This window comes from Microcebus murinus, chromosome 6 (genome assembly GCF_040939455.1).
Source record: "Microcebus murinus isolate Inina chromosome 6, M.murinus_Inina_mat1.0, whole genome shotgun sequence".
Taxonomy (NCBI): domain Eukaryota; kingdom Metazoa; phylum Chordata; class Mammalia; order Primates; family Cheirogaleidae; genus Microcebus; species Microcebus murinus.
Window position 1 is genome coordinate 65,399,803 of NC_134109.1, and position 26,005 is coordinate 65,425,807.

A 26,005-nucleotide genomic window follows, 5' to 3' on the forward strand; every position below is an offset into this window, starting at 1 on the left:
AGAACATCCTTTACTTTCTTATCATCTTCATGGTGGTCATTAATTAATCTCTAGTACCTATCTTACTACTGGCATGATATGAAGTAAATTAAAATGAAGTACTTTATTTTAAAGCATTTTGTTCTTTTGCATGGAAAGTCTGAACATATGTAGGGACATTGGCTGACACCAAAAAGCTATGTTTTCAAAAACAAGTTAAATTATTTATTCACTGAAAATACTTTTATATCCTGGGCACTACCATGTTGGAGATACAAAAAAAAGTGCATCAGATCTCAAAGAATTTAATCTGACATTAGTGATTAGTTGCCACAGAGAATTAATTTTTAAAGTCTACATATATTTTTTTGACTTTATTACCCTTCAAAAATACCATGACCATATGCTACAAACAACTATAAGTGAAGCACACAAAAAGATACATACAGGACTTCTGGCTTCTGGTCTGGCATGTAAAGAGTTTGGAATCATCACTCCCATTTTAAGAAATAGAAAAATGCTGAACTGAAAATCAACCCTTGCCTTCAATCTACCTGAAAATTAAGGTCACAGGACAAACTTCTGTCCCCCAAATTGGAGAGATAAGTATGCACAGAGACTCACAACTTACTGAAGTAGAAGCATCTCTGGAAACCAGCACTGGGGTAGATAAACCTAAACTGTAATTGATGGATTTCTGGAGGCTCTGTGTAGGCAAGTTTGAGAGTTAAAAATTCCAGAAGGGCTCAAGAGTGTTCACAAATATATTGGAAACAGTCATATAAGGAATCAGTGAACCTGAAGAAATGTCAGTAGAAACTTCCCAAAATGTAAATGCAAAGGGAATAATAAATTGAGAAAGACAGAGCAGAGTATAGAAAAACTAAGATAATAAAGGCACTTAATGAGAATACCAGAAGAAGAAATTAAAAATAAATACTTGAAAAAGCATTACTGATAATTTTCTAAAATTAATGCCACCAAACCACAGATCCAGAAATCTTAGAGAAAACCCAGAAATCTTAGAGAAAACCCAGCAGAGTAGCAATGCACCCTCCCGCCCAAGAAAAGATCTGTTCATAGGCATATCATATTCAAACTGCAGAAAATCAAAGAAAGAAAATCTTAAAGAAGTTGGGGTGGGCTTGGGGAATGCTTGCCTGCAGAGGATTGAAGGCAAAAATTATCTAAGACTTGCCTTCAAAAACTACACAAGCAAGAATGGAAGTGAAATATTTAAAATGTTGAAAGAAAAAACCACACCAACCTAGAATTCTGTGTCCATCCAAACTATCCTTCAAAAGTGAAGAAGAAATAAAGACTCTCAGACAAACAAAAATTGAGGAAATTTGTCACCAGAAGATTTGTATGGTGAAATGTTAAAAGAAATTATTTAGAAAAGGAAAATGATAAGTTCAAACTCAGATCTATTTAAAGAAAGAAAGAACATTAGAGAAGGAATAAATAAAGGTAAGCAAAAATATTGTATTTTGCTTATTGTTAATCTCAAATATCAGTTTGTTCATAATATAGCAACAACATATTTGGTAATTATAACTTATGTATAACTGAAATTAGTGACAACAATGATATCAGGGCTGGAAGGGAGGAATTGGGAATATTTTTTTTTTTTTTTTTTTTTTGAGACAGAGTCTCACTTTGTTGCCCAGGCTAGAGTGAGTGCCATGGCGTCAGCCTAGCTCACAGCAACCTCAAACTCCTGGGCTCAAGCGATCCTCCTGCCTCAGCCTCCCGAGTAGCTGGGACTACAGGCATGTGCCACCATGCCCGGCTAATTTTTTATACATATATCAGTTGGCCAATTAATTTCTTTCTATTTATAGTAGAGACGGGGTCTCACTCTTGCTCAGGCTGGTTTTGAACTCCTGACCTTGAGCAATCCGCCCGCTTCGCCCTCCCAAGAGCTAGGATTACAGGCGTGAGCCACAGCGCCCGGCCCGGGAATATTTTGTTATAAGCTACTTGCACTACTCATGAAGCATGCAGTATAATTTGAAAGAAGACTTGAATTATTTGTAAATGTATATTACAAACTCAAAAGCAACCACTAAAAATGTAAAAGAAGAATAACTAATAACAGGGGAGACAATAATGGATATATTTTAAATACTCAATTAAAACCAAAAAGGCAGAAAGAGAGTGGAAGATAAGAAAAATAAAGAAAGAAGCAAAGAAAAAGGCCAATGAATAGAAAACAGCAACATATATGGTAGATATTAATCCAAATACACTAATAATTATTTTAAATATCTGTGTTCTAAATACACTAACTAAAGGACAGAGACAGAGTAGATAAAAACAAAGACTCAACTAAACCTTGTCTATAAAAAATCTACTTTAAATATAAAGACACAGATATATTAAAAGTATAGAGCTAGAGAAAGATACACTATGCTAACTCTAATCAAAAGAAAGCTGGAGTAGCTGTATTTACTTCAAACAAAGTAGAATTCATATTAATATAGTTAGAGACTTCAACACCTATCAATAATAGATCTGGCAGCAGAAAGTCAGTAAGGATATAGTTCAACTGAACAGTACACCAATAAGCTGAATTTAATTGACATCTATAACTAATTCCTCTGACAATGGCAGAATACATGTTATTTTCAAGTTCAACTGAACATTCACCAATGTAGACTAGAATCTGGACTATAAGACACAGCTTAACAAATAAACAAATAGAAATCATACAAAGTACACTCACAGACCACAATGGAATTAAACTAGAAGTAATAGAAAGATAGCTAGAAAACCCCAAAATACTTGAAGATTAAATAACACATTTCTAAATAACACATGGGTCAAAGTTAATTCTAAAAAGAAATTTTAAAAAAAATTTCAAAATAAATGAACATGAAAATATGATTTATTAAAATTTGTGGGATTAGAAAAAACAGTGCCTGCAGGAAAATTAGTAATGAATGCATGTATTAGGAAAATCAACAGATCTAAAAATCATTTAAGCTTCTCCTTAAGAAGCTAGATAAAGAGCAAATACTAATAAATCTAAAGTAAGGAGAGTAATGAAAATTAAAATAGAAATTAATGGAATTGAAAACAGAAAAATAACAGAGAATAATCAATGAAACTAAAAGCTAGTACTTGGAAACAATTAATAAAATTTATAGACTTCTAGCTAGGTTAACTAAGAAAAAAGACACAAAATACTAACATTAAAAACAAAAGAAGGACTATTATTTCTGATGCCATGACATTAAAAGTATAACAAAGGAATGTAATGCAACTCTATGTCCACAAATTTGATAACCTAGATGAAATGAACTAAGTTCTTGAAAGACATAATCTATCAAAATTTATACAAAAAGAGACAGAAAAATATGAGTAGGCCTAAATCTACTAAAACAATTGAGTAAGAATGACTTTTGAAATGTTATTTTTTAAAGACTTTACTAAGAAAGATACTGCTAAGGGAATCAAAAGACAATCCATAGACTAGAAGAAAAATCTTTGCAAAACACACATCTGGTAAAGCACAGGTATCTAAAGTATATGAAGAACTTTTATAATTCATAAATAACAATATGAACCAATTAAAAATGGGAAATATATCTGAATGGACACTTCACCAACAAAATTATGCAGATGAAAAATAAGCATGTGAAAACATTCTCAACATCATATGTCATTAGGGAATTGAAAATTAAAGCAACAATGAGATACCGATTACAAACATAGAATAGCTAAAATCAAAAACACTGACAACATCAAATACAGGTCAGGCTGTGGAGCCACAAGAAGGAAATCTCATTCATTCCTGGTAGGAATGCAAACTGGTACAGCTACTTTGGAAGATAGTTTGGAGATTTCTTTTTTCTTTTTTTTTTTAATATTTTTTATTATCTCATATTATGTGGGTACAAATATTGTTAGGGTTACATATCTTGCCCCTGCCCATCCTCCCCACCCCGCTATGCCAGAGCTTCAAGTGTGCCCAGCCTCCAAGTGGTAAACACCACACCCACCATGTAAGTGCATACCCTTCCCCTCTGCCCCCCTTCCACCAGCCCACCTCCCAATAACAGATTTTATTTTTAGACATTTTGGTTACAGTGTGTATCTTTGCCTCTCCCTAAAAAGGGATAGAGGTAATCCCTTCCCCGCCGCAATGCTCGTCACATCCTTAAGATGTGGGTCTTCTCCCCCAAATCCCTGTTGAATGCTACCATTTTTTGAGCACCATAGTTTTAGTCTGTCAGTACCAATTTGATGGTGAGTAGATGTGTAGCCCATTTTCCAGGTCTTATGTCATCTCACTTTGTATTATGGACTTAAGCTTAATCCATGATAGCATAAACAGTGCTAGCTCACTGTCGTTTCTTAGGATTGAGTAATACTCCATTGTGAACATATACCACATTTTAGTTATCCACTCATGAATTGACAGGCACTTGGGTAGTTTCCATGACCGTGCAATAGTGAATTGTGCTGCCATAAACATACGGGTGCAGATGTCTTTATAATAGAGTGACTTATGTTCTTTTGGGTAGATGCCCAACAATGCTATTGCTGGGTAGAATGGTATTTCTATTCCTAGTTGTTTGAGGTACCTCCAAATTCTTTTCCACAAAGGTTGCACTTAATTTGCAGTCCCACCAGCAGTGTGAGAGTGCTCCTGTCTCTCCACATTCTCGCCTAAGGAGAGATTTGTTGTTTTGGGATTTCTTGATACAGGCCATTCTCACTGGGGTTAGGTGGTATCTCATTGTGGTTTTGATTTGCATTTCTCTAATGATTCAAGATGTTGAACATTTTTTTATATGTTTGCAGGCCATTATTCTGTCGTCTTTGGAGAAGTTTCTGTTCATTTCCATTGCCCATTTCTTGATGGGGTTGTTTGATTTTTCTTGTTTATTCTTTTAAGTTCTAGATAGATTCTTGTTATTAGACCTTTATCTGAAGTGTAGAAAGCGAATATTTTCTCCCATTCTGTGGGTTGTCTATTTGCTGTAATGATCGTTTCCTTGGCAGTGCAGAAACTTTTTAATTTGATCAGATCCCATTTGTTTATTTTTGCTATGGCACTGATTGCCTTGGGGGCCTTCCTCATAAATTTTTTGCCTAGATTGATAACTGATAGGGTTTTCCCAACATCTTCTTCTAGGATTCTTAAAGTTTCATGCCTTAGGTTTAGGTCTGTTATCCATCTTGAGTGAATTTTTGTGAGGGGTGAGAGGTTGGGGTCCTGATTTGCTCTTCTGCATGTTGCTAAACAGTTTTCTCAGCACCATGTATTGAAGAGAGAATTTTTTTCCCCATAGTATATTTTTGTCTTCTTTATCAAAGAGTAGGTTAGTGTATACAGATGGTTTGATCTCTGGAATCTCAGATCTATTTCAGATATTGATGTTTCTGTTCTTTTGCCAATACCAGGCAGATTTTACTATTATTGTCTTATAGTACAGCTTGAAGTTAGCAAGACTGATCCCTCCCAGTTTGTTCTTTTTACTTAAGATTGCTTTGGTTATACGTGGTTTTCTCTGATTCCATAAAAGTGAAGAATTATTTTTCTAGATCTGTAAAGAATGCTGGTGGTATTTTGATGGGGATTGCATTGATTCTGTAGATCACCTTAGGTAATATCGACATTTTAACAATATTGATTCTACCAAGCCATGAGCATGGTAGATTTTCCATCTGTTTAAATCACCTGCAATTTCTTTTTTTAGTGTTTTGTAGTTCTCCTTGTATAAATCTTTCATATCTCTCGTTAAATATACTCCTAGGTATTTAATTTTCTTTAGGGCTATAGTAAAGGGTATTGCGTTTTTTATTTGAGTTTCTGCTTGATGGTTCTTGGCATATATGAATGCTTCTGATTTGTGTATTGATTTTATACCCTGAAACTTTACCAAATTCATTTATCAGATCTAGGAGTCTCTTGGATGAGTCCATGGGGTTTTTTAGTTACAATATCATATCATTGTCGAAGAGTGAGAGTTTGATCTCATCTGACCTGACTTGGATGCCCTTAATATCCCTCTCATGCCTGATTGCTATAGCTAAGACTTCAAGCACTATGTTGAATAGGAGAGAAGTGGGCATCCTTGTCTAGTTCCAGTTTGAAGGGGGAATGATTTCAATTTTTCCCCATTTAGAATGAGGTTAGCCATTGGTTTGTCATAAATGGATTTGATAAATTTAAGGTATGGGCCATCTATGCCTATTTTGTTAAGGGTTTTTATCATAAAGTTATGTTGAACTTTATTAAATGCTTTTTCTGCATCTATTGACAGAATCATATGGTCTTTGTTCTTGACTTTATTTATAAAGTGGATTGCATTTATAGACTTGTATATGTTGAACCAGCCTTGCATGCCAGGAATAAACCCCACTTGGTCATGGTGAATTATTTTTTTGATGTGCTGCTGAATTCTATTTGCTAAAATTTTGTTTAGGATTTTTCCATCTATATTCATGAGGGATATTGGTCTGTAATTTTTTTGTTGCATCCTTTCCTGGCTTTGGTATCAAGGTGATATTGTCTTCAGAGAATGAGTTAGGAAGAATACCATCCTTCTCAATGGTGGGGAATAGTTTCTGTAGTATAGGTGTGAGTTCATCTTTGAATGTTTGGTAGAACTCTGGGGTGTAGCCATCTGGCCCAGGATTTTCCATTTGGGGAAGTTTTTAATTACTGCTTCAATTTCTGAGCTTGTGATTGGTCTGTTCAAGAATCAGTTTCCTCCTGGGTGAACTTAGGGAGGTTGTGTGATTCCAGGAATCTGTCCATTTTGTCTTCAGTCTGTAGTTTTTGGGCATATAGATTTCTATAGTAGTCAAGGCGATTTCTTAAAAAACTAGACATAGTTATATCACACATTACAACATTTGCAATCCTTGGAATTTGCCCAAATGAGTTAAATCTGCACAAAAACCTGCACAGGAATATTTATTGCAGCATTGTTAATAATTGCCAAAATTTAGATGCAATCACGATGTCCTTCAATAAGATGAATGGATAAACAAATTATGGTATATTCATACAATGGCATATTATTCAGCACTAAAAAGAAATGAGCTATCAAACTTTGAAAAAACATGGAGGAAGCTTAAGTACATATTGCTAAGTGAAAAAAGCCAATATAAAAGGTCTATGTACTATATGATTCTAGATTCATGGCATTCTGGAAAAGGCAAAACTATGAACACATTGAAAAGATGAGTAGTTCCAAAAGGTTTATAGGGAAGGATGGAAAGATAAATACATAGCACATAGGAGATTTTCAGGGCAGTGAAACTATTCCCTATGATACTCTGCATACATATCATTATACCTTTGTCACAACCTATGGAATGTACAGAGTGAGCCCTTGTGTAAATTATGGTCTTCATTTAATAATAATGTATCAATATAAGGTCATCAATTGTAAAAAATGTGCCATACTATTAGAAGATATTCATATTAATTGTAGGAGAACCCAGAGGGCAGAAATGAGGGGGTATATGGGAACTCTGCTCTTTTTCACCCAATTTTTTTTTATCTTAAACTGTTCAAATAGAATCTATTAATTTTTTAAAAAATGCATGCCCTATATCTTGACTAGTAAAGTGCTAGCAACAAATACAGAACATTATGGGAGCAGAAAAAAAGCAAACACATTGAGTGGTGAGATAGGGACATTTAACAAATGTCTCCAGAGGAAATGGTACCTGAATTTATTTACATCAATGAAATGAGTTTATCTATGGAAAGAAAATTCCAGCTGGGGGAAACAGTATGGGAAGGGTAGAGCCATGAGATTATCCCCCTGACTAGTTTTACGGTAGAATGGAATGCAGCAGAGTGGTGAGAACTGCCCTTAGAGGTGTTGGCAGATACCACTTTCTAAAGAGCCTTACTTGCCTTCAGCCTGAGCTTCCTAGAGATAGATAGCAAAGCCAATGGAGATTTGTCCAAAGAAGAGGCATGGTATATATGGAAGATATTCAAGTTAATGTAGATGCTCTATCAGGATTCCTGGAGATTTCTTAGGTTAATATTTTTTAGAAGCAAGCATAGGTGTGAGGAGAGAGTGATGAGATAAGGGAGTTTCTGGGGATCTGTATTAACAAATATAAAGTATAGAATCTTTTGAAGGCTATCATAATGGATTTTGTTTAATGTATTTTTGCATTGCTGTTGCTTTACAGCATTCTAACACAATATTAAATGTGATACTCTGAAATTGCTTGATTTTCATAAATTAAAGTTTCTAATGAAAATAATAAACATTTGAGAAAGGCATTTTCTAAGACTCTAATGAGTAGTAGCATGAATATCAACATATATTAATAAACATATGCCTATAAATATTATGTATGCATCTATATAGAAAAATTATATCTCCATATAGCAATTAGAGTTTACCACCTCCTGGATTTTGTTACTGTAAGCTAGTTGTATAGTATATAATGCACAATTTATTTCACAGCTTGTAGAACAACAGAACAAATATCAATTAGCATTTTACTCTTTACTCTTCTAGGAAAAATAATATAGACTATTTAAAGTTTCCTCCTGGGTTTGTCTATGTGCATTCTAATGAACTGGCACACACAAAACATTGAACTGATATTAGAAAAATACCCACTTTATACATAAATTATTACCCTTGGGTGTGAAAATAAAGCTACATTTAGCTGATTAAAGAGTATTAAAGAAATATGACAAATAAAAGGTCTACATAGTTTCTAATTTTAACAACTTGGTTTGTTTAATCCCAATTTTAAAACTTATTTATATCTTAGGCATTAAGATATCTGAGTAGAAAAGATCTCATTTAAAAAAACTCTATATTTTATCTGCTTTTAAAATTATATACATTTAGTAAAATATCATTAAATAATATTTTATATAATAGTTGATGAACATAAATTCTAGTGACTTAAAATTGGTTTTAACACATAGGAAGCTGGGACAATGATATTTATATATTCTTTATTATAAACAAGACTATTATTAATTTGTGTATTTCAGTTGAATATTATTTATATGGAATCTGTTTTTATCATGTTCTTAGAAATAATTTAAATTAATTCAAATAGATCTGCAAATAATGCATGTACTAAATTAAAATTATTCTTTCTAACTTATTGAACACATTTTGGGTGTACAGTATATAGCTATATTTCCATTGATTTACTTTGAGTATTTTGTGAACACAAAAGTAGTATAACTTCACTGTGGAAGTACTATTTTCTGTAGGCTTTTATTAATTCAGATCAGTCTTTTCACAGTTAAGTCACATTAGGAGTAATTTATAATGATTACATTTTTAACATATATATAACCATGTTACTAAAGCATACAGTTTGCTTTCTAGTCACAATTTTAGTATCTTGGAAAAAAATTCTCTTAAAGCTTACTAAAATGTCATTTGTCAATTTGTGTATATATATATATATGTGTGTGTGTGTGTGTGTATGTGTGTGTTTATTTGTGTGTGTGTATGCATGTGTGTGTTTATATATATATATATATATATATATATATATATATAGTGTTAATTGTCTTCACAGATTTTGTCTCCACAAATTCCCAATTTACTATCAGGGAGTAAATCTCAACTGTTAATCCTGAATCTTTCACAGACTTGCTCAGGTTATGTGATTTTTTTTCCACTAACACAGGGAAAGACTAAATCTATCATTTGGTTTAGAAACTAAATCTGTCTGTGGTTGATGAGGTGTATCTTCTTATTTATCCTCTTTTAAGATTAAGGAAACAGACAGTTAGCTGAAGGGGAATGACTTTTAAATTTGCCAAATAACTGTAGGTAAATCATGAATCCTCTGAGTAAATGATAGGAAAGAAAGTATTGATAACTTTTTGTGGAACTTCTCATTGAGATACAACTCTGATAAACACTCTTTCTGCAGTATTTCCACTTCCACAATCTTAATTCAGGCCCATGTTCCCAAATGTTTTTGCCATAAACACTTTTTAAAAAGTTTTTCTAAATTTGTACTCCCATCTTATAGTATCTTATATATTACCTCCGGTAATGTCTTCCTCTACGTGTGTTTTGACTTTTAATCACTTTTAAAAAGGTCTAAAATTGTTCAAAATTATTCACTGTGTATATCTTCCCCCTTTGCAGTAAATGTTAACATTGAATTGAAAAACCTACAAACTATTCTTGATTTTATTTCCTTTACATTACATCCAAATCAGTGAGCACTGTTAATTTGTCTGTGAAAGCTATCACCAATCTATCCTGTTTTTCTCATCCTCTATCGGGCTTATGACCAGCTCATTTACATCTTTTCCCAGGACTATAGCTCTGGCCTTCAAGGTGACACTATTTCCATTCTTTGCCACTTTGATCAATTACTTCCTAGCCTCTAAAGTAAGCTCGCCGGAATGTAAATACGATCATGTCACTATCTTGCTTGATATCCCCAATGCTTTTCTATTGCCCTAAAATAAAACCCCAAATATTATCATGCCTATAACCCTGCTTGATTTCACTCTTGATTTTCTCTACAAACTCTTCTTATTCTCTCAACTTCTCTTCCTAACTCTTCTCTGGTTGTGTTACTTTACTATGTTAAATCACTGGCGAGCCCTTCTCCTTGGGTGTGATTCAAAGACCAGCTCTAATTCATTCTTCAAAGCCACTCATTCAAGACTACTATGTAATGCGTAAGGAGGTGATATCTAGTAGACCATTCATTTGATCAAATTTTCAAGATGAATAAGTGAACAGTGATATTGTACTCCAAATAAAGAAAAAGGTGTTTTTTTATTTGTTTCCTGGTGCTATATACTAGCTCATGCACCAGCAATCTCAGTGAGACCTGACTTCTCATATTCTTTCCTATGGATGGTACTCATTCAAGGTTCTGTGCTATTTCTCCAGCTCTTGTATTTCATTACATTCACACCTCACACCTCACTTCTTTTTTTTTTTTTTTTTTTTTTTTTTTTTTTTGAGACAGAGTTTCACTCTGTTGCCCGGGCTAGAGTGCTGTGGCAAAAGCCTAGCTCACAGCAAACTTCAACTCCTGGGCTCAAGCGATCCTTCTGCCTCAGCCTCCCAAGTAGCTGGGTCTACAGGCATTTGCCACTATGCCCAGCTAATTTTTTCTATTTTTGATAGAGATAGAGTGTCGCTCTTGCTCAGGCTGGTCTCAAACTCCTGAGCTCAAACAATCCACCCTCCTTGGCCTCCCAGAGTGCTAGGATTACAGGGGTGAGCCACCATGCCAGGCCCATATCTCACTTTTTGTCTAAATCATCCTTTTAAATCTAGCTATCACCTATTTCTCTTTTGCCCCTTCTACATATCATTAATCACTCCTCCTGTAAATTATATTTCCTCTTCTAGTCAATTCTATACAATGTAGCACTTAATTATTTTAAATGGATTCATGTGCATTAGTTTTCTTTCCTCAAAAATGTGTTTCGATGGCAGTGATTTATTTTCATCTACACGATCCAAAGAACTTAGTCATCCTGTCATTCTCCAAATCTAAATATTTATCATGTCTTAATACCCATATACATTTCTAAGATGCTTAAATATTTCCTCTTCATTTCCTCTAATTAATACCATATTGTTATAATTTCTCCTATTTTTGCATACATTCCCTCATCTCACTATCTAATACAATATTATAAAACTAAGTTTATGATCTTTCTTATAGGCAGAGATACTAGTTTTTAAAGTTATAGTAGTAAATGTATTTATTGTAAAACATTTGAAAATATGAAAAACAGATAAAGTTATCATGTATGTTTTCATCATGCAAACAAAAAATATGCAACTCTTACATGATTATTACCATGATGTACATCTAATTTTATTATTAGAATATAATTTTTGTTAAACTCCCCTTCTATAAACTCTCTTTTCCCTTCTAATCAATTGTATATAATGTGGTACTTCTTATACAATTAGATTCTTCTCAGAATAATTATCTTTAAGTACAAATCTGAAAATGTCACACACTGCCAAAATCTTTAATAAAATTATTTTAGAAAGAAATAAAATATAAACTATGTGGCTTGCATTCAAAACTGCCTAAGATGTGTCTGAAAACAACTTTCCCTATTCTGATGCCCACTATAGTTTGTCATACAACATTTACCATAGCCAAATGTTTCCCAAATATACCCCTTGAGACATTCCATGAAAAAAAAATGTGTGTGGTCATATTAGTTCTTGGATATTCAAGAAGTTTTAACCATTCTGAAATGTAATTTAATAATGAAACCTGTTTAATAGAGTAGAATTTAGCATTTCTCAAACTTATTCATTTGACCCTTGTCCATGTTATATCCAAGAATCAAATTTGCAAAACTATGTACACTGCTCCCACTTTTCCATGTCTTTGGTGTAAAAATATAAAATAAAAGAAATATCCTACTGAAATCATCCTTAGATATTTCAATCCTGCCAACTTTTCTGCAATAAAGTCTGTAAGATCATATCTAAACAGGAAGAAAGATAGGGAGGTAATCATTGTATAGTAAACCTGCTATATAAGGGTTGATCTTTCAAAGATTGATCAAAAAACCTGAAGTCAGACCAGTAGGAAGGTATTTCCCAATGGTATATACACATTAATCTTGTTAGTGTGATTAATTTATAAAATAGAATTCCAATTTATTAATTGCAATTAGTTTATTACTTTATGATAGTTCTCCTACATTCCAGAATATATGTGTGTGTGTGTGTGTGTGTGTGTGTGTGTGTGTATGAAAGAGAGATGTCACAGTCAGTATATCCCCTTTCTTAGACACACCTACTCAAACAGTCAATACTGACACAGAATGCTAGTTTAACAATTTACAAAGATAATGAAACTGCCCCTTATAAAATTAATAAAAGGCCACAAGGTGGTAACTGTAAGGAAAAAATATATATATAACCAATCATTGTTTGCTAACTTGATTTCCTGTAGTTGCTTACTACTCAGCAGTCATATAGCTGATAGTCATAAAGATTTGTAACTTTCTTCATTGCTCCTGTAGATAACATGACCCTTGTGGAACCTAAGGCTAGTTTTTGAGACTTCTTCCAGGCTCTGCATTCCAGTGGAACAGCTGACCCACCCACACCAAGGAACTGACTCAGCTGGTCTTGTGGCCTCCACCCAAGAACTGACTCAGCAATGAAGACAATTTCTGCACCCCTATGCTGCCCTGAAACCAGCCAGTTAGCAGACCCATTTGCCTAGCCCTTTGCCTACCAAACTATTTCTAAAAACTCTTCCTCTCAAATTCTCAGGGAGGCAAATTTAAGAACTTCCTCCTGTCTCCTTGCACCGTGCCCGTGATATTAAACTCTCTCTGCTGTAACCCCTGCTGTCTCAGTGTATTGGCTTCCTCTTGAGCAGTGGGCAATGAACCTGGCAAGGCTGTAACAATAACATTTACAATATTTGTAAAAAGTAGAAATGACCAATCTTGACTCATATCTATAGGGAAATCTAAATCATAATAGGAAGAAGAAATGGATCAGTTATGAAAGAAACAAAATAAATTAAATTGAATATCTAATACATAGTAGGTTGGTGAGTTCATCCTAAAATGAAAATTAAATATTATTCAAAAGTCTTTCAGTTGCAAATTAAAACAGTCTCACAGTAACTTAAGTGCTTTCATTATTGTTGTTTTTAAAGAGTGTACTGGCTCATATAAATTAGAAATCTAAGGGATGGAACTAGCTTCAAGAATAGCTTGATCTGGAAATTCAAACAATTTTATCGTGCTGAGAAAGATCACACAACTCAGTCAATTTAACACAACCAGTCAGCAGGAAAGATGAAAGACATCTCCAGGTTATTAGTTGTCTTGCCTTGTCCTCTATTTTCAATATATCCCTGTCTTATATTTTTGAGGAATTTCACATTAATGAAAGCATATTTACATATACAATTTTATTACAGAAATATAAACTACTGCAATACTAATTGTAGTATTTTTGTAATCTTATATTTATAGAACATCAAACATCAGTAAGTTATTTTATCCATCTTCTCTGTGGCAGAAATACCACTAAATTTGAAGAGACATTATTTTAAGAGGATGAAGTCGATATTTCTGGCACCAAAAAGTTTGACTTATTATATTTCTAAGCTGTCAAAAACAAAAAGTTGTCTCCAGTCCTATTTCAGGGGTCTTGAATTATTGAACAAAGAGCACAAAAAGCATTGCCAAAATAAAAGTGTGAAGGTCTCAAAAAAATTCAAAGCCAATTAATGTATACATTGTGGGATTTTTTTCTTTTCTCTATTTCCCACATTGACACACAAAATGTAGATTGCTCTGTTTGTATACAGTACATGTGGAGTCTTATCTGAGCACCATCTTTTCTTTCAAGGGATAAATGCATAATGATTTGGGAGAAAAAGAAGGATCACAGTCAGTATTCTTAAAACTGAGTTTAACCTGTCAAATCTATTTCAATCTGCATGATATTTTGTGTCTAATGGGATCAAACAAAATGTAGCAAGATAAGTAGGCATTAAAAGAATTCTGACCCCCATACTCAAACCCCTTTTTAGACAAAGTAATTGTCTTTTATCGTTGGTTCTATTTTTTGAGTAAATAATACATAAATTACAATCTGAGCTACAAAGAGAACAATCTTAATGCTGATTTGAAATTCAGCAAACACACCAGATTATGCTTTCAGGTGGCAAAAGCTCCAGGGTTCCCTGGCTTCTTTTGTGTTCCTGGGCTTGTAGAGTGCTAGAAGCTGACAGATGCTTATCAAACATTCATGTAAACACTGCTATCAAAGCTGTATTCTGCAGCTTTGCCTTCACACAAGAGGGTCAGCATGGAACATCATTAACTCTGGGCCAAAGATAGAAATGTCGTGCCATGAGGTTTGTAATGCGAGAAAACGCCCATGCTGCTTTTCTAAGATACAGCACCCAAATTGTTAACTTTGCTGACATGAAAGACAAATACAGAGGCAATGTTTAAAACACTGCAGAGTGCTTATTTAAGCATAAATTCTGTTAGGTATTTTGTCTTTGTTTCTTCAAGTTAAAATAGAGTTTTGGGTGTTTTTTGTTTGTTTTCATTTGAGAGGATGAGAAACTGTTCAAATCTGAGAACTATATAACAGTGTCTTCGTGAACAAAAATGTCTCTGTACTTAGACCTACAGAATTCAACTCTGTTATAACTGTACTATTTTATTATAAGAGTTGGATTTTATAGGTCTTAGATTACTTAGAGAATGTTGAAGAACTTTCTTCTTCACTTTGTCCAGATCTATAGGCTTATAGCTTTCTTTATGTGCAGGGATCACACAAAGTTTTAGGATGACTTGCTACAAGTGAAAAAAAGGCCATAAGGTCATGTTCTGCAAAGTAACTTCACCCTTCTACGTAAAGACCTAGGAGATGGTTTTTCTCTATTCTTAATCTGGTTTTAATATATGCCTGACAAAATTGTTACTTAGCCCACTTTTTTTTTCTTTTTTTTATTTCAGCATATTATGGGAGTACAAATGTTAAGGTTACGTATATTGCCCTTGAGTCAGGACGATACAAGTGGATCTACTGTTTGATCCAGCAATCTCATTACTGGGCATCTACCAAAAAGAACAAAAGACACTCTATAAAAAAAGACATCTGCACTCAAATGTTTATAGCAGCACAATTCACAATTGCAAAGTTGTGGAAACAACCCAAGTGCCCATCAATCCATGAGTGGATTAATAAAATGTGGAATATGTATACCATGGAGTACTATTCAGGTACAAGAAACAATGGTGATATAGCACCTCTTGTATTTTCCTGGATAGAGCTGGAATCCATTCTACTAAGTGAAATATCCCAAGAATGGAAAAACAAGCACCACATGTACTCACCAGCAAATTGGTATTAACTGATCAACACCTAAGCGGACATGTAGGAATAACTTAGCCCACTTTTAAACTTCCTAGCTTCACATACTTAACAGCCTCCTTTGGCCTGAATCAGATATTCTATCAATTGTCTGTGTAGTTGACCTTTGAACAACATGGAAGTTAGAGTCATTGACTCCCTGCACATTGAAAATCCATGTATAACATTTGACCTTCCCCCAAACTTAACTACTAATAGCCTACTATTGACTGGAAGTCTTACTGATAACATAAATAGCTGATTAACACATTCTGTATCTTATATGCATTATATACTGTATTCTTATAATAAAGTAAGCTAGAGAAAAAATTTTATTAAGAAAATTATAAGGAACAGAAAAAATATATTTACTAATCATTAAGTGGAAGTGTATCATCATAAAAATTTTCATTCTCATTGAGTAGGCTGAGGAGAAGGAGGAAGAGGAGGGGTTGATCTTGCTGTCTTAGGGCTGACAAAGGTCAAGGAGATGGAAAGGGGGACAGTAGAGGCAGGCACACTTAGTGTAACTTTAATTGAAAAAAATGTATATATAAGTGGATCCTCACAGTTCAAACCACATTGTTTAAGGGTCAACTGTATAGTAATCCCACCTTATCTGTAGGGGATATATTCCAAGATCCCCAGTGGATGCCTGAAACCACAAATAATATTGATCCATTTATATACATATACATATATATATATATATATACACACACACTATGTTTTTTCCTATACATACATACTTATTATAGTTTAGTTTATACATTATGCACAGTAAGGTTAACAGCAATAGCCAATATAAAATAGAATAGTTATAACAATATATAATAATAAAAGTTAGGTGAGTGTGGTTTCTCTCTCTCTCTCTCTCTCTCTCTCTCTTTCTCTCTCTCTGTCTCTCAAAATATCTTGTTGTACTATATTCTTCTTGTGATGATGTCAGATGATGAGCCAGAGGGCTACTAAGTAACTAAGGTGTGGGGTGTGTACACAGAATGGATAAGGTGGACAAAGGGATGATTCAAATCCCATGTGGCACAGAGCAGGACGGTGCAAGACTTTGTCATGCTACTCTGAACAACGCACAATTTAAAATTATAAATTATAATTTAATATTTTTGACTGTGGATGACTGTGGGGTAACCGAAACAACAGAAAGCAAGACTGTGCATACAAGAAGTAAGATGTGTAACGTTTGGGGGATGGACATGCTTGAAGCTCTTACTTGAGGGGGGAGGGGGGCATGGGCAATATAAGTAACCTTAACACTTGTACCCCCATAATACACTAAAAAAAAAGACTGTGCATAAGGGAGGCTGCTTAATTGCACAACGATGGCAGTTCTCAAAGTGTGGTTCCCAGAACAGTGACATGAGCATCATCTTGGTACTTGTTAGAAAATTAAGGGCCATTTCCTGGAAGGCAAGAGGGCAGGGGGCGGGGGTGCGGAGTTTGGGAAGCAAAAGGTATTTCTTTACCACCACTGTTTTCCAGGAGCCCAAGATCTCACACAAGGTTCACTGTTTTCTAATCCTACCCTAGACCTACTGAATCAGTATCTCTGGGGTTAGGACATAGCATCTCCGGTTTAATAAGCTGTACAGGTGATTTTTATGCATGCTAAAGTTTGAGAACCATGGCATTAGGCTTTGCCTCCCAAACCTGCCCATCTACCTTGCTATCTGGTTGGTTTCCACACTTTGAAGATGATTTTTTCACCTGTTCCTTTACACTCTCTTTGCAGTCCTCCCTTAACTATAAATGAGTTCTAGTACCCTTCCATCCACTATATATATTCTAAGACCTCATCATAATTTGTTGGAGAGCCTTTTTTTTTCCCTGACACAGATAATACTTCTGTGTCCTACCTGTCTTCCTCTTCAGTTACATCTGTTATCAGATAACCATCAGGTAATGGTATTTTCCCAACTTTTTCTATGCCCAAGTCAGATTCATGCAATTTTTTTTCTCCAAGAGTTTTAAATAATTGAGATACTGCCTGTGACTTCAGATACTACTATATAGACCATTTGAAACTGAATGATCCAATTGTGTTCCAAGAATGATATATACCTTTATAGATGTTTTGAGCTTATTCAAATAAGTGAATTATTATTGTATATTATATATAATGTATATTCTAATTAGCTATCATTTTATGAGCATGCTATAAAATGGGCATCTTAGGCTTAAAGATCTATTTTGAATTGTTAGTCAAAAATAAAGAGAAAAGTATAAAAAGAATAATTATAACCCAAGAATGATTATAATTTCCTTTTTTTCTCTCCTTGTCTACATATTTTTTCCTTTTTTCTTTCCTTGTCTACATTTCTTTTTTTTGCAAAAAGCAGTATGCTATTTCCAATTATAAAATAACACGATTCTGTTTATTTTATTTGATTGTATTAAAATGACTCATTGCCTCTGGGTCTCTGAGTCTGTGGACAAAATAGAAATTCAATATTTTAAGCACAAACATCTTATTTGTTTGTAATGGAAAAACTCAGCCATGGGCTATACTCTAGCCCTTGAATGATGTAACAAGAGGATGGGCATTTCTGAAATATATGTGTTGGTTTGTAATGTTATGGTTTGTTGTGATTCTTAAGACTAAATGCAGATAATTTTGCTCAACTGACCAAATCCACTTCTACTGCTCAAACTGATAAGAAAAAGCAGTATTTCAGATTTATTTGGTCCTATAAAAAGGTAAGTACATTTATTTTCTTATTATTTAGAAAATAGAAATATAAAACACTGATACTAACTAAAAATACTATCTCCATCATATACTACAATTAGATCATATTATATAAGCTTAAATCATGGCTTCAGTGTGGGTAAGTCCAGGCATAACTATAGGGTCTATAGAAAAAAAAGTGAAGTAAAACTTAACATGAAGGAAAAAAAAGACAAATATAAGCCAGTTATTGCTTAGAAAGTTTAGTAGCCAGAATATTAGAAAAACATTCTAATGACTTTAAATAGTAACTTGGCTATTACATCCTAAGTATGTTGCTGTTTTAATGAAAGTGGAAAAGTTTTGTTGTTTTGAATTTGTATTTGTATGTTGGAGTGAAACACTCTCAATTCTTTGTTTCCACTAGTATAGTATTTGCCTCCGTATTTAACATAATGGCAGTTGAATACTTTTTCATGATTCATCACATTTTCTAGTGAATTAATTCCCTTTACTATATTTAACATTTCTATTCTTATATGGTTACTTTTTCTCCTTTCACCTTCTTAGTATAGCTAGATCTATTGGCTATTGGTTAGTAAATGTTAGATTATTCTTTATATGTAAATATTATTACAACTGAATCAAGAATTATACTTTGATTTTTCTTCATTATAAAATGATTTTCCCTCACAGTTAATAATTGTTTCATTTCTTTCATTGGCTTCATTTTTTCTTAGCTCTTTCTGATTCTTCCTGCTCCAACAGACCTGTAAATAAACTATATTTTCCAAATATATTTTATTTACACATGTAAATAAAATATATTTCCCAAATACTGTATTGCTTCATTATCTCACTCTCCCCTACCCCATGGACTGCCCTTCTACCACTCTTGGTCTTTTTCCTGGCTTGGCAAGTGCTCTGATATCTTATTTTATAAACATAACCTCATACTTCTCTTCACCCATCTCTTGGGTTAGACCTCACTTTTCTAGGGTCTACCTACTTCCTAAGGAAGAGTGTACAACAGGTGAAGTTTATGAGTTTACATATTGTTTTAATAGATGTAACATTCTCTTGATGGTAGGACACAACACAATTGACACTAAAGTAAAGAAGGGCAGGATGCTTTGTTACTTGCAACTCTGAAAAAGAAAAGGCTACATGAAGCCCATACACACACAGGGTTGCACCTAGGGACGAAGTACCAGCAAGCTGGAGCTGAAGCTATCAGGGGCAGTTTGTATGTGCAAGTGGTGGTGATCAGGGGAAGGATTAGCTAAATGTCACTGGACTCCCTGTGGATTGGCTAATTTGAGTAATTTCACAAGTTCTGGGGCATAGGAGGTCTCCCTAGTTATCTGGTACCCGGCCCTGGGTGATTAGGACAGGTGCATAGTGGCCCATAGTATGAAAACCAAATAAAGTAAGTGATTGGGGTGTGAAGTTAATCAGCTGTTCAAGAAGTGGAATTGATCATCCTTTAGTCAGAAAACCACAGAAAGCAGATATATGTTAAAGAATTCTTATATGGTGAGTACCTTTCATGTGCCTATATTCAATTACTGCCTCTCCCCCGCCAAGTATCCACTATCTTGACTATTTTAGCAATTACTCTCTTGAAATTTTTAATGGTTTTATTACACAAATGTGCCTTTTTTGCCACTATAGTTTAGGCTTATCCAATCTAAACTCAATATGTATTTCAGCTTTATTATTATCTATAGATTTTCCCTTCATTCTTTTCTTTCCCTTAGAATTTATATGTTGAAAAACTGGGTCATTTGACCTGTAGAGTTTTCCACAGTCTGACTTTTTCTGACTTTATACTCACAGTATGGGTTAACATCTTTTTCTGTTCTCTCTATCACCTGCAAATAATCAGCTAGAGCCAGAGCTTTGATCATACTCAGGTTTAATTGCTTTGGCAAGATTATAGATGGTATCACATCCTATCATTAGGAGGTGCATTACAGCTAATTTTTGCTATTTTGAGCTATCCTGATTCTCAGATCACTTTCTCCATTCTACCAGCAATCCACACCTTTTTACTTTTATTCTTATTTTGATTCTGCCTAATACTAGACTTCTTTCTTTAGTACTTGTGCAAAACTTTAAGACTGACTCAAGATACAAGCTTATTGGATTTCTTTATCACACCCCAAACTATCCAAACAAAGAAGTTATACTTCTTCTTGGAAATTTTCTTGCTAAAAATATTATTAGTCATCTTCCCTCTTATAGTACTGTTAGTTTCTTTCCACTGGTCTGCGGTTGACAAGATTTCAAAGTTCTGATTTCTAATTATAGTGTATTGTGGTTTGCTAAAACTTAGTTATTTTATAGATTTCTCAAAGATATGGGCCATTCCTGTTTCCTAATTCATACTGCTACCAATTGGCTCAGTGCATTTTAATAAAAAATTAAAACAGTTAAAAAAAAGTAAAAAGCAAGGGGCTTTTGATATGATTTTATATTTTATTTATGAATGCCTTGTCTCCCAAACAAGCAGAAAAATATGAAGAGAATAATCACCTTTCCTACTGTGAGAGAAACTATTAGAGGCAGTAAATATTTGGGGCAGTGTGTTTTAAGAAAAAATGCAGATTATATTTCCAACCATGATCTAGTAACTGGAGCCAAACTTATTCTTTCAAAATAAGTAACAGAAAATTTTATAAAATATATGAAACAATGGTTTCCAGGCATTGGAAAATAAGCAGCACAGAATTGAAATTGGAGAAAAAAGAAAGTAACACTGTGAGTCCTACAATCACGCTACTTTTCTGCCTGGTGGCCCCTGCAAGACTATGTGGCAATGAAAGGAATCCCAGACTGAGCACAGCAAACTCAGTGAATTGAAGAGAAAGAATTTGAAGTTTGCAGATAAATTTGTGGAGAAGATTACAGAAGAGAAGAGAGCCATGTAGGGTAAGAGGTCCCTTTCTGTCTATTGCTGTATACTAAGCAGCACATATATAAGGGCAGGGCCTAGAACTATCTGGAAAATGGATGATGCTCAATTATTCAGAGTTTGAACAGGAGAAGGAGGTATTCCTGTTGTATCTGGCCAGAGTGTGGAGTCTTCATTAAACACTACAGCTAATTAGTAGAGAATCCAGAAGGATTGCATCTTAATAGCAGGGCTAAGCTACCCTTCCCTAACAGCATTTGAAATAAGCAAAATTAGATAGACAACTGCATGTAAGAACAAACTTCCTTTGAAGAGGAAAAAATGAAATACAGATTCTATCAAAGACATAAAATAATTAATATCAAGCATCCAACATTATATAACATGCACAAAATACAGGAAAATGCGAGGTATAACCAGAAAAAAAACTAGTAGGTATAAACACATCCAAACAGAACAAACAGAGAATTTGATGAAGACTATAGTTCCAGAGATGCGCATAATTCAAGAAACCCCAGACAAGAGAGTCACAAAGAAAACCATCCCTGGCACATCACAATTGAGTTTCTTAAACCAGTGATAAAGAGAAAATCTTAAACACATCCAGAGGAAAAAACATAATTAAGCAGGTGACCTTGGTTAAACAAAATCAACTTCAAATTTCTCTTATGAGTAAAATACAAAAAATAATATTTACCTCACATGGTATTTGTAGGGTTTAAATATGTTATGATGATTATAAAATATGATAAAGACAAAAACAAATCAAGCCAGCTCTTGTTAGGATGATTCAAAAGTACATGTGTTTACAAAACATGAGATTTAAATTAAAATATGATTTTCTCATAAATTCATCATTATCTAGAGTAATTATCACTTTTGTGAGACAAACAAAATCATGTCTCCTTTTCTATTAAAAAATGGGAACAAAATGTACTTAATGAATTTCTTGTTCAAACCCAGACCAATTACTTTTTCCTAGCACATTTAAAATTTTTGATAATATCTTCTGAAATCACTGATGCTACCACAAGGTAAAACCAAATGTTTTAGTAGAACCATCATGGAACTTCCCTGAGGGAAAGAAAATGAAATAATTATATAAGAAGAGTTACATGAGCTTCCCGAAACCCCATCACCTCCCTAAGCTTTGGGTTGTCGCTTATGCTTGTAGCATAGATGAGTCGGCATACATTTTGGATTTCAAACATAAAAATTAAAAAGTACATTCACATCTTCATGTGCTTGTTATTTATTATATATTCTTTGAATTATCTGTCCAAGTCATTTACTTCTTTTATTCTATTTCTTGTCTCTGTATTATTTATTAGAGATATTTATATATTTTGAATAGACATCTTTAACAAATTCATGATAGAGACTTGCCTTTTAATTTTCTCCAAGTTGTCATTCAGAGAGTAGGCATTTTTATGGCAAACAAGTTTATTTTTAATGTTTTTCTTGTATGGCTAGTGTACATATGTTCTGTTTAAAACACTTTTGCCGATCCCAAAGTGATGAAAATATTGTCCTATAATTTTTACAATATATAATAGTTGCAGCATTTACTAATAGGACTATGGCACAGATCAAATTAATTTGCTGTGTATAGTATGAAGTAGAGATTAAGGTTTATTTTTGTCTCTCATAGTTCTAGTTGTTCCAGTAGCATTTGTTGGAAATTCCCTATTGAATTACCATAGTGCCTTTGATGAAAATTAATTGATGATATATGTGTAGATCTACTTTTGGACTTTATTTTGCTCCATTTATCTTTTTGTCTAATACAATGCTACGTTCATTTCGGTGCCTTTATAGGAAAGTCCTCAGGTCAGAAAATGCATGTAACATGTATTCTTTAAAATTGTGCTTTTTACTTCTAAGTTTTTCATTTTTTGTTTCTATTTCTTTATTAAAATACTTACCCTGTGGAAACATTGATATGATACTGTCTTTTAACTTTTTAGACATATTTTCTTTAGTTATTTGAATATCAACATCAAACATCTGCTTTGCAGTCTGTCTACTAAATCCAAGGTGTGGGTACACTAAGAAACATCTTTCATTGATTCTCCTTGAGTATTTGCTACACTTTCCTGGTTTTTTGCATGTATGTCTCATGCTTTTTTGGTGTGTTGTTGAAAACTGAACAATTAGATCATATACTTTAGCGATTTGGGATTCGGACTTCGCTCCATGAGATTTGCCATTGCTGTTTTTGTTTATTGTTTAGCGATTTTCCTGTAATAAGTCTGTAAAATCTGTCTCCACAGGGGTGTGTAAATATTAATGTCTTTGCTCAGTTTTATTTGCTTATTCTTTGTATTTTTAAGCCTTGAATCTTAGAGGTCACCTTTTTGTCTATACTGCTTAGCAGTCAGGCAATGATGAGTAAGAGACTGTGTTCAAGCAGGCTGGGTGTACCTTCAAATATCTGGCAGATTTCACATCTGCCAGGCTTTTCTCTGGGCCATTTTGTATCTCCTATGAATAAATGACCAATCTCTTGGCCATTCAGGGATGTGTGTTTATCTTGGGTCCTCTCTGGTCTATGGCCAGGAATATGTGGAGACCTTGTATAAAGATGTCACATTTCCAAACTTTCCTAGTTAAAATTCTGGCTAGTTAACTAATCACTTGATTGCTCTAACCAAAAGTGTAACCTCAGGCAATTAGAACTGCTGATCTCCATTCTCTTGCTACTACTGATATTGCTACTTTTACTGACAATCAGGGCATGGGTTTTCTGCCTTCCACTCCAAATTAAGGGAATCACCTCTGGCAGTGAAGCTGATGAGTTTCTGTGTCTTTCCCAGTACTAGTAGAAAGAACTACAGCCCTACAAGGTCTTGGATGAGAATAGCTTCAGGCAAGTATGCAACTGACTTCCATTTGCTTCATTCACAGTTCCATGATTTTTCAAGAATGTACTTGTTTGTATTTGGTAAATTTCTAGGGCTCTGAAATAATATACTTTTAACAATTTTATTGAGTATTTCTAGTTGATTTTTGTGGTTTTAAATCAGATCAAACAAGTAAAGAAATACCTAAATATAAGTGTTCTAAATATTTTTAAATTGACATTTTTATAATTATAATTTTAAACTAAATTAAAACAGCATTTGAGGTATTTTTTTCTTATTTTATATTAAAGAAAAATTTAAAGGTAGCATAAGGAGGTAATTAGGAGTATGGCCAGGTGAGATAAACAAAACCATTCTTCTTTTTTCAAAGTACATCTCAATTCAACAAAACGTCCAAAGTTATAGTATGGATATGGGATCCTGATTCCACTGATGAAGCAGTGGAACCTGTTAAACCTCAAGCTATTATGCTTAGATTTGGACTTTCATAGTAGGTCTGGGTATTCAATCATTTATTTAGTGGCCAATGCAGGAGTGCTGTATTTTCTAGTAAATGTAGAAGAAAATCTTGAAGTGTAGCTCTTAAGCTTCATGCTTAGTTTTAAGATGTCATCAAGAGTAATGTCTATTTACCCTACTGACAAGAAATTCCATTCAATATCAGGGAAATGTGAATTTTCCAAGGTCAGAGTATAAGTTAACTGATCATGTTTATATTGATCCAAGTACAACTTAAGATGTAATTTCTGTTGTATGTGATATGAAATTCAATGGTACTTTTACTATCTGATGGTAGATTTTTGGCATTTTTTCCATGTACATATTGATGACAGATTTCTTTATTTGTGGTAGAATACTCTTAATAATCCTTTGTATTTTAAAAAAGTACAATAATGATATAATGACAGTGAATTTCAAAAATCAAACTTAAAATTTTATTTTAATTAAATTAGTCGAAGTGTCACTGAATGTGTCAGGCCCTCAGTTGTCTGTTCTCAGTTCTTGGTGTGCTTGAAGAATGACCAGACGCATCAAAAGCAAGGCAAGCATGAAATGAAGTTTATTGAGGAAGCACAAGATAGGTTTACAGAGCCAGAGCAAGATATAGGTTCACAGGGCAAAAGCAAGATACATTCATCACAGACGACAAATGGTTTCTCCTGTCATAACAAAAAGGCTCTGGCAATGGTCTGGGGTCTTGATTTATAGTGTCTGGATTGGGCCCTTCTCCTGGTTTAGATGTCACCACTGAGCCACTTTGAGGGACAGTTATCAACATGATAATTAGCCTTAGGTTACTCTAGGTCACTTTCCAGGTCCTACTGTGCCTGGGCTGGGGAATTACCTGCATTCTTTTGCAAATTGGCAGGAAGTTCCTCCTCCTTCCTAGGTGTGGCAGTTGCTTAGGGCAGAATTAAGGCATGGCAGCACCAAGATGGTTGCCTGCCTTTGTCCCTAGGAGAGCTGGAATCCTATCTACCTAACATTTCCCCACTCTCTAATCTAGAGGCCCAATTTGTTGGGTAGGGGTGTTGACTCATCTGGCTGCTTCCTACTCAGTGGGGGTGATTCCTGTTAGGGTGGTCTCTTCCAGGTTCTCCCCAGGGCACTTCAGTATATGTCCTTGGTAGATAGTTGTGGTCATAGGTACGAGATAGTTGCTGGGGCTGGTAGAGAACATAAG